This window comes from Macaca fascicularis, chromosome 9 (assembly GCF_037993035.2).
Source record: "Macaca fascicularis isolate 582-1 chromosome 9, T2T-MFA8v1.1".
Lineage (NCBI taxonomy): Eukaryota > Metazoa > Chordata > Mammalia > Primates > Cercopithecidae > Macaca > Macaca fascicularis.
In genome coordinates, this window is record NC_088383.1 from 9,850,252 (window position 1) to 9,866,390 (window position 16,139).

General features: G+C 36.4%; 1 long non-coding RNA gene across 5 annotated transcripts in view; it reads right to left on the reverse strand.

The window, feature by feature from the left end:
- Positions 1–16,139, reverse strand: part of LOC102138819 (uncharacterized) — a 996,710-nt gene that overhangs the window by 53,332 nt on the left and 927,239 nt on the right. For all 5 annotated transcript variants that reach the window (XR_010577831.1, XR_012417221.1, XR_012417220.1 and 2 more), the window contains 3 exons: positions 6,601–6,783; positions 6,111–6,214; positions 693–806 (listed from right to left, as the gene is read on the reverse strand). This is a non-coding gene — a long non-coding RNA (uncharacterized lncRNA). The remainder of the gene's footprint in view (positions 1–692; positions 807–6,110; positions 6,215–6,600; positions 6,784–16,139) is intronic.

A 16,139-nucleotide genomic window follows, 5' to 3' on the forward strand; every position in this document is an offset into this window, starting at 1 on the left:
AGCAAACTAATATATTATATAGCCACTCATACATATTCAGTGAAATTACAAAGAAAGTAGTACAACAAGGAAAATAAAATTTCAAATTCCTCCATGATGCAGGGAATGGCACCAAGAAGAGGCACTCATATTGACTCAATGGTATTAATGAACTTCTATTTCTTAATGGGGCCATCGGTGATTATTTGGTTATTATAATCTATATTATTTTTTATAAAAATCAGGAAAAATCTTTATAGATGATCCCCACTTGGGGTAAATAAATTACACAGTTCTAAAATGCATTTCTAATTCTGTGCATAGAAAATTTTTATTATGATACATATTCAATGATAAACTTAGTTTTCTCCTGATGGTGGAATTACAAGTAATTTTTGTTTTTTCTAGTGACTTCTTTTTCTATTATTTCTAAAATATATTTCTTATGTTAAACAAATAGATAAACCAAGTAAAGGTAAAATGAGCTCACATCTAAAGACCAAGCCTCAAGCATATTGAGACTAGGTAGCATTAACAGAGAGTACCCAGGGCTCAAGGGGATAGCGGACCATGGTTTACTTAGCCAAGTCTCTTTCCTAACTATTAAAATTTAAAAATTGTATTGCTAAAGAGCTCAGTTGTTATATGGGAAACTTAGGGATTTCTGGCTGCAGGTATTTCTTCATTTTGAGGTGTGACTGCCTCTTCAGTACCTGTCAGATTAAAAGAACTAGCTTCCTTGGTTGGGTTTTATTTACTGTCATTATTAATGATCCAAAGGATGGAGTAAACATAGAGCCAGTTAAGCCGGGAGGGCTTGCTAACACCTGGGAAAACAAAAGAACACAAAAATTTCAGTACTGTTGCTTTACTTCTAAGTAACAGCTCAATCTAAAATCAGTCATTTAAATTATGTTACTCTCAACTTTGTCTCTCTTTTTAGAACATAAAACACTTTTTTTCTTAACCAATGTTATTTTGGTTTTAAAAGATTACAGAACACAAAGGCCTCTTGATTTACAGCTTTCCTCTAAGGAAAGGGTCTCAAAGTATCTTGCAAATACATGTAGAGGGATGTTGTGTTGCTTAGTAGGAGAAATTTTTTCAACCTCAATTAAATGAATTTTTTTTCTACTTACATTGCCTGAAGGTTGCTTCTAACTCAACAGCTTGTGAGGAAACCTCAGAGACATAGACATCAGCCAGAATAGAAAAAGACCTATGGGTTTACAAGAGACATAATTTTGTCCCAATGAAGAATTAAGAAGGTCTTCTGCAGAACTTTCCAGCAATGAGCAGTCTTAGATGGCAATGCTGATTTGCATGGAAATAGGGAATGCTGAATATAGAATACATGAGAAGAGAACTACTAGGTGTTTAGATGGTGTGACAAGTGGTATGCAGGCATGCATGTTTATAGCAAATGACTGTGTGACTCATAGCCAAGGTACAACTTGTCAGGACCAGGAATAGCATATGGAAGAGGGCAGAGAAAATGATGAAGAAATTTGCTACTGCAGACTAGATTCTGAGCACAAGAAAACAGTAGCTTGAAATCTGGAAATGACCATGATCTGGAAAATATCTCTTTGGCATTAGGAGTAAAGAACAAGGATGAAAACAAGCCCATACATGAACCCAGTGACTACACAGGGAAGCCAGTTTTCAAGAGTGTGTGTACCCTAAAACAATCATAAGAAAGCAAAAATTTTTTAAAAAGCAAAAATTGACAAGTAGGATTTAGTTAAACTCTCTGCACAGCAAAATAAACTATCAACAGTTTAAACAGACAATCTACAGAATGGGAGAAAATACTTTCAAACTATGCATTTGGCAAATGTCTAATATCCAGGGTCTGTAAAGAACTTAAATGCATTTACAAGAGAAAAACAAGCAACCCAATTGAAAAGTGGGCAAAGTACATGAACAGACACTATTCAAAAGAAGACATACATGCAGCCAACAAGCATATGTTAAAAAGCTCAATATCATTGTTTATTAGAGAAATGCAAATCAAAACCACAATGAGATACCATCTCACACCAGTCAGAATGGCTATTATTAAAAAGTCAAGAAACAACAGATGCTTGCAAGGTTGTGGAGAAAAGGGAACAATTATAAACTGTTGGTGGGAATGTAAATTAGTTCAATCATTGTGGAAAGCAGTACAGCAAATCCTCAAAGCGCTAAATGCAGAACTACCATTCAACCCAGCCATCCCATTACTGGGTATATTACCCAGAGAAATAGAAATCATTCTGCCAGAAAGACACATGCAAGCAAATGTTTACTGCAGCACTATTTACATTAGCAAAGGCATGGAATCAACCTAAATGCCCATCAATGATAGACTGGATAAAGAAAATGTGGTACATACACAACATGGAATACTATGTAGCCATAAAAAAGAACAAGATCATGTCTTTTGCAAAAACATAGATGGAGCTGGAGGCTATCATCCTTAGCAAACTAATGCAGGAACAGAAAACTAAATATCTCATGTTCTCACTTATAAGTGGAAGCTAAATTATGAAAACTTATGAGCACAAAGAAGGAAACAACAGACACTGGGGTCTACTTGATGGGGGAAGGTGGGAAGAGGGAGAGGAGCAGAAAACATAACTATTGTGTACTGGGCTTAACACCTGGGTAATAAAATAATCTGTACAACAAACCTCCACGATACGTGTTTACCTATGTAACAAGCCTTCACATGTACTCTCAAACTTAAAGTAAAATAAAATATGCCTATATTTTAAAATATTTTTATTGTCTAATATAAAATATACTTTAAGGCTGTTACTTTCTTCTATCATCCATATGTATCAGTTACTATAATAAAGTAATTGATATTTAGAAAAAAAAAGAGTGCATGTACATGAGATAGAAAAAGGATGCGTACCCTATGATTAATACAAAAGAGGGAAAAACCTGTAAAAATTGAATCAGGAAGGCCAATATCCCCAAATAAACCAAATCTCAAAAACTGTGAAAATGGAAGGAGCTGGATCCCCAAGTCACCTTTGGGGGAAAGGCTCCCTATAGAGTCACCTGACAATAAATATTTGCATTGGAATTTGCCTGAGTGAGAATTAAGTATTCTTTATGTTTGGCCACTGAGCTTTGGGGTTTGTTGTAGTAGCCATCAACCTATCCTGTACTGACTAGACTGAAATCCCAAATAATAAAAATGCCGTCCTTTAAAAATATTTTTAATGTATTTAAAAATCTTGCAAATATATTTGCAAGATAACCTTTAACAATCTTTGAGAAATTAAGGGCAATGTAAAAAGTACCAGAAATATAGAAATTGACTAGTGTCAAGTTTTATAAGACAAAAAAGGACAAATTGGTAAGCTTTATGTCAATGTCAGGCAAACAATGTATAATGAATTATTGAAGAGATAGTTTGTGGGTACATTAAAGTCCTCATTATCAGGAGTCAGCTTTAATTCCTTAAGAAAAAGACATATTGTAGTCTCCGGTTTTCCTCTTTGAAAATTGTTTGTAGGCAGTAGTTCAGGGATTGGAATATAGAACTCCAATATTATGCATAAGCATAATGTTGCATAAGCAATATGCATAAGCAAGTGCATAAAATGGAAGTATTCAAAGGAATGTCGTCTAGTATGTATCATTAATGTTTAACAATTCAATTTGACATGTAACACATTTCTTAAAACTATTTGGCTTTTATTTTAAGAAAGCATGCAATAAAAATGATTCAAATATGCATAGCATTTGTGCAATGATTTGTGGTTTACAAAGCTCCATATGTACATTTTCTCTCCTGATTTTTACAATAAAGACTAGGTAAGAAAATTGACTTTCAAAGGAAAAAGGATAACTTATTGGGACTACACAGTAAGTTGCAGCTGGGATAAACCTAAGCTTTCTGACTCTAAACAGTTTTCTGGCCACTACTTCATTATGCCACTTGTCTGAAGTCAATGCTACACGTGTGCTATTTGCTGTCTGATAGTTATTTCAATTACAGGTAATGACAAACACACACACACGCACACACACACACACACACACACACACACACTGGGCCAGATTACTATTGTACACTATCAGAAGAAAATACTCTCTAATGGGATGCTCTACTTATGGATCCATTTAACACAGGAGCTCGAAGGGCTTGTTCTATCCCATCTGGAACTTGTGGACTTCAGGCATTTATTGAAGGATGGAAAAGTGCCCTTGTTATGTGACTGGGTTTCTTCCAGGAGCTAAATGCCAACAGTAGTGTGCATAATGAGAATGAGCCGTTGCCAGAGGTTCTCCCATCAGAAAGAATTCTGATCTTAGAGGCTGTTATCAGCTCTAATCCGACTCTGCAACTGGCTATCGTAGAGAAGGAAATGTGTCTTATGGAAATGTTTGTTAAGTAATGTGTGAAGGATTGCCTTTTTGAATTCAGGGAATTATGGCCTCAAGCCTCTACAACTGATATCAGCATGTTCTGATTTTAAAATAGAATATTTAAAAATCATAAAAGCAGTTTGTTCCAGTTTGATCTTTTTTTTTTTTTTTTTTTGAGACGGAGTCTCGCTCTGTCGCCCAGGCTGGAGTGCAGTGGCGCGATCTCGGCTCACTGCAAGCTCCGCCTCCCGGGTTCCCGCCATTCTCCTGCCTCAGCCTCCCGAGTAGCTGGGACTACAGGCGCACACAACCGCGCCCGGCTAATTTTTTGTATTTTTAGTAGAGACGGGGTTTCACCGTGGTCTCGATCTCCTGACCTTGTGATCCGCCCGCCTCGGCCTCCCAAAGTGCTGGGATTACAGGCGTGAGCCACCGCGCCCGGCCTCCAGTTTGATCTTTAAAAAACAATTAGTGTGATTGTGAGTGAAGGTGAGAGTAGTAGGAGGTAAGATCAGAGAAGGAAGGAGAGAAACAAACCGTGCAGAGACATATAGGTTTTTACGGTGAGGGTGATGAGAAGCCATTAAAGTGCTCTCAACAGAGGAATAAGGTGATGTGATGTACTTTCAGTAAGATTCCATTGGCTGCTCTACTGACAATAAACTGAAAAGGAAAAGGCGGGAGCAGAGAGATTAGTTAGGAGACTTGATTACAACTATCCAGATTAAGAAATGATGATAGTTTGAACCACTCTTGGTCATGGAGTGACCAAAAGCGATTGGATTTAGAATGTATTTTGAAAAATAGAGCTGCCATGATTTGCTGAATAGTTGGATCTGGGGATGAGAGAATCATTAACAATGACTCCAAAATGTTTGTCCAGAGTAAGTAGAAACAAAGAGTTACCAGTCACAGTGCTGGAGATGCTTATTAGACATCTAAGACATGATATCAATAAACAATGGGATTTTCATTCTGTAGTTTAGGTTACAGGTCTAGCCTGGAAGTTTAGTGTTAAGGATCACTATTACCTAGAAGGTACTTAAAACAGCGAGTCTAGAGAGGATATGTAGACACCAACTACACATGGAAAATAGAAGTGGCCAAAGAACTGACCCCTGGAATATGTCCAAGTTTAAAGTTAGGGAGATGAAGAAACAACATCAATGGCGCCTGACAAGGAATGATTAGAATAATAACCAGGTAACAAATTTAAGAGTGACTCTTCCAAACTGGAAATTTCAAAACAAAATAAGCCTGAAGAATTTTTAGAAGAATATAGTCAGGAAAAATGGAATAAAGAGTATTTTCAAAAATGCTTTATAGCACATCTATAATGGAGAAAAAAACCCCATGTCCAACTGTTCTCCTCACAGTGGGTCACCCAAAAAGCGTCAAGGGAGTGGAGAAGAACCGGATATGAGAAGAAGACAAGTCCTAAAAGATAGTTAAGTGGAGAATTAGGTAATTGTGTCTTGTTTCATAGGAAACAAGAAACCATGCAAGGGACAAGAATCTAATGAAGGATGGGTATGTACGATACAACTGTTTCCTATGTAAATCATTTTTAATAAAAACTCTCTATAGATCTTACTCAAGTTATGAACCTTTCAACTTCAAATAGTGAAGATATATACACATTCACAAGCTGTTTTATTTACAAACCTATGACATCTGCAGAACTTTTAAACAAAGGACTCCAGGGTAATAACACCTGGATTACGATTGTCTCACCAACTCCGCTGCTTCAAGAGAGGAAATACCTCAGAGAATTAAGGGAACTCTTCGCACTGGGTTCTAAGCAGTTCTGTCCCAGGTGTCTGGTTGTAGCATGAGATTCTTACTGGTAGAGTTTCGTATCCATCTGCTAATAAAGAGACAAACAAGAATCATCCCCGGATGCCTGTGCCAATTGAACATTTCACCAAAAACAATTAAATCAAATTTTTGTTGCGAATTGTTAAAGTAGCTTCAGGCAGTGTCACTTACATGGCCTCAAATAATGTCTCCAGTGTTGCAGAAACAACTATTTTCTCTCTGCACTAGATGAAGAAGGGCTGGGTTTATTTTTTCCCCTTCTCTTCCCTGAGCAAATCCCCATAACAAATAAAGTTACACTTCAAGACCGGATTACTCAGACTATTGGCTTTGCATGCCAATGTTTAAGTAAAAATGATACTTCTGAGAATTCAAATAATGTTTAAGTATTTCCAGGCTACAGTTCTACTTGCATTTGTCTTGGCACCAGCTCACCATGAATGTGTCAGGTTTTCAAAAAGATGACTTTAGTCATAGTTGGATGTCTTCATCCAATGCCTCACACGTGCTGAACGTGTTTCCATCGACTTCTTGCCTACTGGCATCTGGTGAAGAGTTCACTGCACCTCTAGCTGTACAGTTTTCTGATAGAAGTCTGCAATCTCCTCTAGAAATGGTCTTATTTTGTTTAAGAGAGAAATATTTAAAAAGAGAATGAATGATAGAGATAAAAAGAGAAAGTTTAAAAATTCAACAAAATATATAAGATGTTACAAAATGTATGATAATGTAAATAATCGATCATTAATCAACTAACTCCCAAAAGCTTCAGCCCTGGGCTAGTTTTCATTTCAAGTGTGTTCATTTTACAAGTATCAGAAAATAACATTTTGTAAATGACACAGTAAATTACATTATCTTAAAGATTACACTCTTAATTTTTTTAAACTCTCAAAAACCATTCCTTCTTTTCTCCCCTCCACCCCAATTCTATGTCTTCTAAGGTATATTATCAGATGAACAGAAAAATTCACATTCTTGTAGATAATCTTTTTTTACTTTTTGATGATTACCTACCTGAAGAAATGTATTATAGTCCATACATCTATCATCTAAGAACATATAAGAGGAGACACTGGTAACACATAAACTACCTTAAATTATCTGAAGCTCAAACATTTCTTTTTTCATAAAAGAAACTATTTCAGGCCTTGTGGTCAAGACAGTATAGGAGATATTTTAGGGCACTCAAAGGTGTCTTTAAATTTCATCACTCATTTCATGGTTTGGGAGCTACTAGTGCTAAGATTCTCTGTGATGGCGGGTATGGATTCAGTGGTGCACGGTTGCTGTCTCCTACCTGACAAGATTTCCAGCTCTAAAATATGTGTGTAAATGACGTTGGATATTATACAATGGATATTAAAAAACTGGAAGGGAATTCTGATTTGAGATGTGATTATTTTTCAGCCTTAAAAAAAAACATAACTAACATTTTTTTTTTTCCTTTTTTATTTTCCTCCCAGGTTCAAGCAATTCTCCTGTCTCAGCTTCCTAAATAGCTGGGACTACAGACATGCACCACCATGCACCGCTAGTTTTTGTATTTCTTTTAGTAGAGTCGGGGTTTCACACTATTGGCCAGGCTGGTCTCAAACTCCTGACCTCATGATCTACCCTCCTCGGCATCCCAGAATGCTGGGATTACAGATGTGAGCCACTGTGCCCGGCCTACTGACATATTTTTAATAAAAGATTTCTTAATTATCTTATATAATGCTCTAAACTATTTCACTAGGGATTAGGAAGTTATTTTTGTGTAACTAAAATTCTTCCTGGATAAATACATTTCTTATTATTTTGCCCTCAGTTGATATTGGGGACAACTATTTACTGTGGTTTTGAAATACAGGTTTATAAATTTTAGGGATATATTATTTTGTTTTTATATGCACAGGGGATGCCAAGATATTTAAAATTCCTGGAACAAAGCAATATTATAGATACAGAAAGCAGATCAGTGACTGCCTAGGCATATCAGTATGTTTTCACGCTGCTGATAAAGATGTACCTGAGACTGGGCAATTTACTAAAGAAAGAGTTTTATTGGACTCACAGTTCCACATGGCTGGGGAAGCCTCATAATCATGGTGAAAGACAAGTAGGAGAAAGTCACATCTTACATGGATGTCAGTAGTCAAAGAGAGAGTTTGTGCAGGGAAACCTTTTTAAAAACCGTCAGATCTCATGAGACTCATTCATTATCACAAGAACAGAGCAGGAAAGACCCGCTCCCATAATTCAATCACCTACCACTAGGTTCCTCCTATGACACATGGGAATTGTGGGAATTATAATTCAAGATGAGATTTGGGTGGGGACACATCCAAACCATATGACCAGGGCCATGGGTAGCAGCAGAAAAAGACTGCGAAGTGTCATGTGAAACTTCGTAAGGTTATAGAAGTGCTCTAAGACTGCATTGTGCTGATGCTTAAACAGCTGAATAAACTTAGTAAACAATCATTACTCTATATAGTTACAATGGGGGGATTTTACAGTATATATTCCTTAATCAAGCTGTACATGCATATATATAGATATATACATACATATATGTATTTATGTGTTTTATATATATACAAGCTGTGTGTGTGTGTATATATACACACACATACACGTATTAAGCATAAACTCTATGAAGTTGAGTTTAAACTCTATGATTGAGCTGTCATATAATTACGACACTATTGGCATACTATACGGCATACACTACAATCTGCTTCATGGTGAACCCGCTTATCCTTCTGAGCACTTTTATTAATCTGCAGTAAGTGCATGTTTTCGGAAATACATACAACTCTGTGATAGGTTAGGTATAGCTTACCCTGAAGTATTGTAAAACCTTAGATTAATTCTATACTTTTCAAAAAATAATGAGACTTTTTTTTTTACAGTAGAATTTAGCTACCTTCACATAACCTTACAAGTTAACAAAATCTATTGCTTTTTGATGGCTTGTAAGTGCATTTCTTGGGACAATATATTAACCTGTTCAAAATGGATTTATGTATTGGTAAAAGTTTAAAATAGTTTCAAGGTTGCTTGTTTATGGCCAAAGAGCAATTCACCTTTTTCTTTTGTTAAGTTTAAAATGGGAACTTTTTCATCAAAGGCTTACGGCTCTCTGTCTTCTAGGCACATGCCAGGATGGCACATCCTGGATTCCACATGCTTGGATAGGGTCAGGTGATTGAAAACAGAGTCATGTCTGTCACCTGTCTGCTGGAGGATTTAATCTCTGTTGTGAGATTTGCTAAAACTCTCTTTGACATAGAGACTACACAGGAGGTTGTGGCTGCTCCAGCAGCTTGGATTCAGAGTGAGAAGGCATAAAGAAGAATCCCCAGCTGGCTTGTGCAGTGGTTACTTGAAAATATTCAGGCAAGAGATGATGGTGTGGTGGACCAGGCTGGTAACAAGGGAGGTGGTGAGGACGGGTCAGACATGGGATATGATTTGATGGTAAAGTTGACAAGATCTACTGATGAGTTGGATATACTTTATGAAAGAAGATGTAAACCAAGGATGAAGTAAAAATGTTTGGTAGGGCAATTGGAAGATTAAAGTTGCCATATACTGAGATGAAGAAGACTTGTAAAGAAACAAGTTTAGAGTGAAAGACAGAAAATTAGGTTTTGACACTATTAATTTTGAGAACTCTATTAAAAATCCAAGTAGAAATGTCCATTAGCAGCTATATACATAAGCTTGTAAAGGGTGATGCCAGCATTGATATGCGAATTTATAGTCTAAAATTTCTCCTTATTTCAGTGTAATTCAACTTTTATCATGTAAATGTGATTATGAGTCTTTTAGAAAATGGAAAGTTTCTGAATGCAGTAAATACTTTCATGGAATAAAAATCTATCATATATGTGTAAAGGAACTATCTACATAATGAAGTATATGAATTAAACTCTTCATGTGGGTCTTATTCTGTCTTAAATAATGAATGAAAGGAAAAGTTGGTTAAGTTAATTAACACTTCGTTAAGGAATAAAAAGGCATGACGATAGTTTTAGGAATGGCGTGACACTGAGATAAAGCAGTAAGTTATCTTGTGGAGACCATGGGGAGAGTCCTCGCAAGGTTACTGTGACTTTGACAATGACCATGGTTGTACTTCACTCAGAAACTTTAAGGGGGAAAAAATATAAAGGAAGAGGGAGATAAGAAAATCGGATAGGTAATTATGCAAAGGTCTTCAGTGAGGGTCATGTGGTTTCCAGAAGGTCAAAAGGAGAATTGTGTAATCAAAATGGCTAAAATAATAGTTAACCCTAAATGTATTGTCACTTTTCAAACTGACATAAAAGAAAATTTAAAAGGCTGATAATGGTTGTAAGAAGATAATTAGAAGGATAGCCAAAGACCATATTAAAGGTAGCTAGATAGCAACGCTCATTAAAAGTGTTTACAATCTAGGAATACAAATGCCTCAAAGTAAGAACCACACTAAAACAAATGTAAAAAAAAAAAGAAAAAGAAAAGAAAGAAAATCTAAAAGTAGTTATAATGAACATAATTTGAGCTTCTTGTACTACAAGTCAATATAAACATCACAATTTAAAATCTTTGGAAATAGTATATTTCTTAAACTGGCATCCTTCATTTTCTAACAAAAACTTATTCTTAAGTTTTTAATGTGAACATTCTTTGGTATTAGTTGAATTTTAGGATTGTTTAATGGGTTCCAGGCTCTGTCGTCACTACACAGAACGTTGGAAGATACTTTTGATGTATGAAAGACTAGCATAAACTTGTACCTGAAAACGGTGTTTTACTGTCTGAACTTCTAAGATGATGAACTGAAAGAGCTATCATCATGTTTATTAAATCAATGGTGCTACTTATTTGCCAAACCAATAATATAAAAGCAAATATGCTTGAGGCACTTGAGTAATTAAATCTGTTGGGAAAAAGTCCAAACGGAATGGCATACCCTGCAATCTGCTTCATGGTGAACCCACTTATCCTTCTGAGCACTTTTATTAATTTGCAGGAAGTGCAAGTTTTGGGAAATACGTACAACTCTGCGAGACGTTAGGTATAGCTTACCTTAAAATAGAGAAATTGACTAGTCCTTTTCCATATTTATAAAACATAGCACAAAAATATCTACCTGGAACGTTTTACATACTGGGGACAATCTTGAATTTTCTAAGCTTGCTGGAAATCTTAAAATGTGATTCCCTGTAACTTTAAGTTAAGAAAGACATTTGTTTTGAGAATTTTAAAAATAATTTTTAACAGTTTTATGTAGTCATTTGTATTGAAGTTTTCACATCCAATTACATTTAGGAATCAGCTGACATATTTTTACTTTTTCCTTACCTTATTTCTATATCCTAGATGTTTAATTTTATTCCATGATAAAATAATTTGTACATTGAATTCATGCCATGATGAAATGAATTTTATATCTAGTCTCTTAAATATCATGATACCAAATTAAAATTTAGAGATAGGATAGTCAAAAGGTCTTTCTTGAAAAACATTACTTTCACATTTTTGATGATGTTTTTGATCTCCAAAATAAACTTTTAGAAAACATTTGCATGTACTCACAAATCCCCTTAATTTCAGGAATTGACTAGATCATGATAAGTCCATTGTGTTGTTTTCTGTTTATCGGTAAACACTTAAGAGCCTATTTTTCAAAAATAAATGTTTTCATAATAAAATGCATGAAAGTATTATTTCTAGGTAGTAAGGAAATCTCTTGTCAAGCACTGGTTTCTACACGAGTCTACGCCATTTATGATAAAAATGTTTAAAGATACTTAAACTGAAAAACTGTAGGCTTCTATTCTAGAAATAGATTATTGATCTTTACATATTAAAGGCTCAACAGCAAACAACAACCGATAAAGCTAGCGTTACCAGTATTTTTTCCTAATTCTTGAATTACAATTAGAATTGGGCAACTGAGAAATCGGAGACATTCAGAAATAAAGACAAGAATAATAATACTGGTTTTCTTAATCACCTATCCTTATCCCTTCTTCCCATTTCTGCCCAAAGATTCAAGACCCTTCTATTAAAGCAATAGTCTTATATATTCTGATGTTGTCATTTCTACTTCAGGGGATGAAGAAGGCTACAAAATGTGTCTACTGGTATTCTGTGAGGAGAGCTTGTTCCCTGGCGCTAGGTACTGTGAAGATGGATCAGGAGAGAGTTTATCTAGACTGTCTAAGAAAGATGTGATTCCTTCAGCTACACAGGATTGAAAGGAGACATTTCTGAAGGGGAAAAAGAAAATGAAAGAAAAGGTGTTTCAAATTGAGGATATGCTGTGTGGTGAACTTGTTCTTCACTCTAGCGTTCACAAGTGACTCTTCACGGCCCTCTTGGATGAAATAAACTGGTTCCCATAGAAACGGACCGTCTCTGATTTCACAGTCTAGGGCACACAAAGAACTCAACTTTCTGGAAGCAAGGGTGATGGCTCCTGAGAGCTCAAGGACAAGTAGGAGTCAGTAGAAGCACACCTGGACTCAGAGAAATTATTGACCTCTCATCCTGAATTACGTAGCGCTTGAAAAGACTGTCTTTGAATCAGAAAAATAATGCGAGCGCCTATCAAACTACCTTACGCAGCCAATTGAGTGATCATAGGCTTGGGTGGAAAAATGCAATTCACAGAACCTTTTAAGGGCTAAGATTCCTTAATCAACGTGGAGGCTGTCTTGTTGAATGAGACTGAACTGTGCTGCACAGGATTCAGTTGCATGGTAGATGGAGCTACCTCTCTGGGACCCAAATCTCAGACCTGCTGCAAAGTAACTATATGATCTGCAAGTTGCTAACCCTTCTAGGCTTCTGTTTCGTTATTTACGTAATGAAGTGAGGGGAATATGTTCCTTGTAAATGTGTTAAGAGGATTAAATTAGTTCATGTCAAATGATTTAGAACACTGTCTGCCATATATTAAGAACTCAACAAATACTACCTAGTATTAATAATGTGCCCCAAATCTGTAAATCACTCAGTAATACATGGTTTTAGGCTAAATATGGAAAACAGAAGGAAATAAATTGTCCAGAAGCTAAAAATGTGAAAGACTCTTCATATATTTAAAATATTTTCTTTTTTTCTTTTTCTTTTTCTTTTTTGAGACAGAGTCTTGCTCTGTCACCCAGGCTGGAGTGCAATGGCGTGACCTCGGCTCGCTGCAGCCTTCACTTCCTGGGTTCAAGTGATTCTCCTTCCTCAGCCTCCTAAGTAGCTGGAATTACAGGCATGTGCCAACACACACAGTTAATTTCTTTATTTTTAGTAGAAATGGGGTTTCACCATGTTGCCCAGACTGGTTTCAAACACCTGACCTCAAGTGAGCCACCCACCTTGGCCTCCCAAAGTGCTGAGATTACAGGCATGAGCCACCATGCCCAGCCTGAAATATCTTCTTCACACATCTTCATATGCATATTTGTTTTTATAGATACATAAATATACATTTTTGATATAACTTGGAATCTTGCATTTTCTCACTCAATGTAAGTACTTTTCTTATCTTTTACCTATATAAATCTAAATATATACATATATATGCTTAGATGATATATTTATATACTTATTTTACTTAAGTATTTTTCTATTATCAATAGTTAAAATTCCACTATGGTTTATGCCATTTATTGTCACTTTCCCTTCTCAAAAATGTATCATACTGCTTAAAAACATTAAATTGTGTGTGTGTGTGTGTGTGTGTGTGTGTGTGTCTGCTTGGCATTCTCTTTGATTCCATTGATCTACCTCTTTAGTCTTGCAAGAAAATCTTCCTATTTTAGTGACTATAGCTTTGGTGCATTTATTCATGTTTTATATTTTTGGACTCTTGGACTCTATCACTTGATAACCATCATTTAGCTGTTCTCTTTTTATTTTATCTCCAGATGATTCATAAACAAATTTATGTAAGTTCTACAAACTAAACAAAAGCTCAAACAAAAAACAGAATACCACTATTGGAATTTTATTCCAGGTTGGATTAACATGTATTCATCTGTGAAGAAAATATAGTAACTATATTGAGTGCTGCCACCCAGAAACAACATATTACCTTCTTTTTCCTCTTCTTCTTCTTCTTCTTCTTCTTATTATTATTATTATTATCATCATCATTATTTTTAGTTTTGATCTTGCTCTGTTGCCTAGACTGGAGTGCAGTGGCAGGATCTCAGTTCACTGCAACCTCCACCTCTCAGGTTCAAGTGATTCTCCTGCCTCAGCCTCCCGAGTAGCGAGGATTACAGGCTTGTGCCACCACGCCCGGCTAATTTTTGTATTTTTAGTAGAGATGGGGTTTTGCCATGTTGGCCAGACTGGTCTCAAACTCCTGATCTCAGGTGATCCACCCACCTTGGCCTTCCAAAGTGCTGGGATTATAGGCGCGACCCACCACATCTGGCAATATGTATCTTAATTTCTTAAAATCTGTTTTCATGAATCCCTATAAATATTCCAATAGTGTTTTCTATTTATTTATAGCTCCTTATTTTTATGTATATAAGAAAAAATAATAAACATAAGGTGAGGAGGGTTTGTTTTTATTTATCTTCTGTGATCTTTTAAAAATTTATCATTTTTACTGGGTATTTTTGATGTACAGTGCTGCTGATGTTTTTACAAATTCATCTCATCCTCAGTTTATTCTCTGAACTCATTAGTCAATTTTAAGAACATCTGTCAGTTTTTTTTAAAATACGTTTTTAATAGGCTTTATCTTTTAGAGTAGTTTTAGGGTCACAGCAAAATGAATGGAAGGTACAGAGAGTTCCCATAGACTCCTGCCCCCCCGCCACACACACACACAGACTCTCCTAGAATATTGTAAAAGGATCTATCAGTCATTTTCCTCACGCCTCTTATAGATGTCTCTCTTCAACAATGAGCAGGTTTTTTCCATAACTCTCTGTGGCAGGACTGGGCTTGTTTGCACTCAAATCCATGACTCATTGTTTCTGTGCCTTTCTGTGTGTTACAGGTGGGCTGATCCCCCTGCAGCCAGTTTCTCATAAGCCACTGACTTCCAACTGGGAATGTCTTGGGGGATACTGGGAGTGGGGATATGGAAGTGTAGAGAAAGCATAAGAAAATACTGGGTGTATACACCTTTCCCTCTCTGAGTACGATGACAACGTGATAGTCAATGTTGCATCTGTGACTCCAGCTCGTGCCTGGCAGGTACACCCTAGCTCCAGCTTCCCCTGGGAGAACGTGCATTTCCTGGCTCCACTAACACCACCTTCTTCTGTCCTTCCAGCCTAGAGATGATGACCCTGGAAGCCTTGATGGGCTCTAGGTTGTCTCCCTATTCCTGTTTGCTTTGTAGCTTTTCCATTATGCTGTCATCCAACTCCCCAGCCTAAGCCCTCTCTATTTTCAATTCTCAAGTGTGTTCTGTTCCTGATTAGTCCCTGACTGATAATACCACTCTCCTCCCGATCTCTGATTAGTTTTCCTGTTAGGTTGTTTCCGTTAAAAAAAAAAAAAGTTTTCAAACCAACTACCACCTACAAATAATTTACTGTGATCACCTAAAAAGATTTTCACAAAAGCCCTGCCACGTGCAATGGTGAAGGAAGTTGTGGGTACCTTGGTGGAAGGGGTCACAGACATGACTTTTCATTGTAACATCATCTTTTTTCTCCAAGAGTGCCACTGTATGGCGATGACACAGAGAGATGTAGAGGGACAGATCTCGGACAATTTGATAAAATAATTTCACATTTTTTACAGGACTGAAAGGACGGCACTTAAAAATAGGAGGAATCATTTATTCACTGGTAAATTTGCTTCTGCCAATGCTCTATTGATTGTCCTTACAAGACAATATGAGATGCAAAGCATCACTCGCTAGAGCATTTCCCTAATGTTGAACCGAAGACCTGGTCTACTAAACTTGTTATCAAAGCCAGTTTGTTGAGATTCAGTGTATCACTGATATGCCATCCTAGATACAC